Genomic DNA, 3,692 nt, shown 5'->3' with positions numbered 1-3,692 from the left:
GATTGGTGGTTAAACGCTGGCATGACAAACTCACACTATTGGTGTTTTTCCATTGAAAATACTCGACTCAACTCTAATTGCCTTTTTTCCCCTTTATTTATTCAGAGAAGGTTCACTGTGAGGCAGCCTCTCTTTTGCAGGAACAGCCTGATCACAGTCACAGTTATCTGGAAGCTGCCCAGTACAACCACAGCTGGCCACTGAGCAGCTCCACTGGAGCGTTTGCTCAAGGGCACCTCAGTGGTAGTAATGAGGGAGGAAAAAGTGCTGCTCTTTCACTTTCCCCACCCAGATTTTTTTATCCTGTCAGTCTGGGGACTAAAGCGGGCGGCTGTGGCTCAGTGGTAGAGCGGTTGCCTTCCAATCGGAAGGTTGGTGGTTCGATCCCCGCCCCTGCAGTCATTGTCGAAGTGTCCTTGGGCAAGACATTGAACCCCGAATTGCCCCCGGTGCTGCGCATCGGAGTGGGAATGTGTGTGAATGTTTATCTGATGAGCAGGTGGCACCTTGTACGGCAGCCCCGGCCACAGTGTATGAATGTGTGTGAATGGTGAATGTCTCCTGTAGATGTAAAAGCGCTTTGAGCAGTTGTTAAGACTGGAAAAGCGCTATATAAATACAGCACATTTACATTTACATTTAAAGCGATGACCTCCCGATCACAAGCTTGCTTCTCTAACCTTTAGGCCACCTTTATGAAAAAAAATCCCTGCCAACATGTACATTTTATAGTATAGATAGATAGATAGATAGATAGATAGATAGATAGATAGATAGATAGACAACTTTATTGTCATTACACATGTACAAGTACAAGGCAACGAAATACCGTTTGGAGCATGCCTCCGGGCCGCTGCTAATACAAGCGCCGCCACACGCACTCCTTGAAAATGATATATGCAGACAGCAACATGGTAATACAAACATCACAACGTAATGCACAAGACAACACACAGTTCATGTGGACACATGAAGGAATTTTTTGAGGTGGCATTGAGAGGGAGCGAGAAAACAGAATCGAGGGCAGACAGACGGATGTGGGGCGGGATGGGGGAGGGAGTGTATGGTGTGTGTGTGAGATAGTGAGTTGTGTGTGCAATGTGCGCGTCAAACTGTCTGTGTTGTTAAAAGCTCAGTCCATCGGCGTGACCTTGAAGAGATAACCAGAGCACAGGACGAGATAGAATGGCCAGCTGCTGGTTGTTTTCCTGCTCGGGTGAAGGGTGGCGGGGGGGGGGGTAGTTGATCAGTTGCAGTCCAATTTAGGGTGACTCGGTAGAATTTATCTGAATCAATGTCCATCACTCAATTGTCACCGACCTCAGCGTCATGCGAGCATCCATATCACGTAGTGATTTTTGCAGTCCATCTACCTTCTCTGCCAGTCCAGTGGTTACACGAAGCAACTCCACCGACTGGGCCCTGTTGGTATCAATCCCCTTCTGCGCTTCCACGGTCCGGTCTGAGATGTTACGAGACAGTTCACAGGACTGGTCAGCCCTTAGATGTAAAACCTTCATCCTCTCAACCACTCCGTGTAGGCACTCTTTAAGTTCCCCAGACAGCTGGTGGGTGAATTTGCTGGCGGCTGTCTTACCAATTTTGCGGTAGGTCAGCGAGATCCCAAGGCCGATGATCAGGAGCCCCACCAACAGTAGTACAATTATCCAAATATCTTCAACGTCCTCCACAGTGAGAACGTCCAGGCAGACCACCTGCCACTCCCGTGAATAGGAATCGCGAACATAGCCTGCCGGGAACGTCCCGCTGGGGCAGGCCGGCTCCCCCGGAGAAGCATGTTTAGATGAAAAAATCTTGTCAATAGCGCTGAGTGACCAGTTAATCAATTCCATTTCGAATGTTTCAGGAAAACAGCAGGCAGGGGACAAAGAGAAAAGAGAAAAGGAGATTCCACAAGACAGGGTAGACAGACTGGGAAGGCCAAGCTAAGATAAGAGGGGAGAGGAGGAAAAACACGTCTGCTCTCGCCAGAGTCAGGAAGAAGAAGAAATGCCTCCAAGCGAGCTGAGGTGATACCAAAAGGTGACATGAAAATCTGCAGACAACTGATTGGTCGGAGAGAATTGTCACTAATCACTTAGTCATCATTGCTAGCGACAGACGGGGACACTGAACAAACCCGCCATTTTTAAATAGTTTAGCCCTGTCCTCTGGCTGTGGCAACAGCAACATGCTGGGAGTCAAAAACAACACATCTTCAACGTTCTGTGCGTCGCATTAGGTCACGGCAGTCACACTCTTTGCACACATGAGGCGGTATTAAATCTGCAATGAAAAATGGAGGATGGGGCACCACGGCCGAGTTGCGCCAAGCTGAGTAGACCTGGTAGTAGCAGTGGGTAAGCGCCATATGAGTCCGTGGTCATCCAAAGAGACTCTTCGGCCAGTGGTGAATCTGTCATCATCTATCAACACATGCATGCACGCAGAAATGGATTGTTTTTCTTCATACATGGAACCACATTTCCAGTCACATTTCAGCTGGACAGTGTGTAAAAATCCTCATCAATAGGGACTTGTCAAACATAATTGTTGTACCTTGCACAGAACCACTGGTATTCACTGAAAACCCATTTCAGTGGGACTATTGTACTCCTCCTTTTGTATTTTAGAGACACAAAGATCTGCCACTCTGACCCACATACAGAAGTGAAGAACTGCCTTGATGTATCCCAAAGCTGTAAAAATCAAAGGAGGGAAAGACAGTGACAGTGACTGAGAGTGTGGAAGTGGAGGAGATATTGGATATGGGTTAGCTTTGAAATCAAAAGTGGCAATGGGAAATTACAAGTGGTGTTGATGGGAGTTGATTACCCAGAACAGTTTGGGTTTCCAGTGTGAAATAACTAATTTAGACTTTTGACAATTGAACTTGCTAATTTGAATGTTTTTAAAGAATAATAGGCTTTTATTGTTCATACAAAATACTTTCAAAGACTTTTAATAGCATTCTGCACATTTGTGTTATCTAAATTGATACTTACAAATGAGAAGTGATCCAGTTTCACAATAACAATTATCTGTAATTTGTAATTCCCAACTCTGTGTGTGTGTGTGTGTGTGTGTGTGTGTGTGTGTGTGTGTGTGTGTGTGTGTGTGTGTGTGTGTGTGTACAGAAATGGGAAGATAAGGAAAAGGTGAAAATGGAAACCTTTCACTAATGCAAATTACTGTGGGAGAGTGGGAGTGTGTGTACAAGAGAGAGAGAGGGAGAAAGAGAGAGAGAGAGTTGGTCAATGTGCGCATAAGGCCATTGTGTAAATGTATTATAATACATTATGCTGTATAGTCAGGTGTACCTAATATCTCCCCTAACCCCCACCTCCAAACAAACACACTCATACAAATATATGTAAGCATTAGGAAGATCCCTAGTACCAGAGATGGCAAAAGTACTCACTTTCCGTACTTAAGTAGAAGTACAGATACTTGTGTTAAAAAATACTCCGGTAAAGGTGGAAGTACTGATTGAACTTCTTTACTCAAGTAAAAGTAACAAAGTACAGGCTTGGAAATTTACTTAAAGTATAAAAGTAAAAGTAGCCTTGCGAAAGCTACCTGGAGCACACAAATGTTACTAGAGAGACACTGAGGAACTTCAGTGGACATGGAGGACACGGTCTTTATATGGCAATGGCTAAATTTTAAATGGCTGTCTGCCAATAGGCCTA

At 45.2% G+C, this 3,692-nt stretch overlaps 1 protein-coding gene across 1 annotated transcript in view; it reads right to left on the bottom strand.

Moving 5' to 3' along the window:
* trpc7b (transient receptor potential cation channel, subfamily C, member 7b) overlaps positions 1 to 3,692 on the bottom strand; it is a 63,701-nt gene that overhangs the window by 51,377 nt on the left and 8,632 nt on the right. The window lies entirely within an intron of this gene.

This window comes from Etheostoma spectabile, chromosome 10, assembly GCF_008692095.1.
Source record: "Etheostoma spectabile isolate EspeVRDwgs_2016 chromosome 10, UIUC_Espe_1.0, whole genome shotgun sequence".
NCBI lineage: Eukaryota > Metazoa > Chordata > Actinopteri > Perciformes > Percidae > Etheostoma > Etheostoma spectabile.
This window is presented reverse-complemented; position numbering and strand designations above follow the sequence as displayed.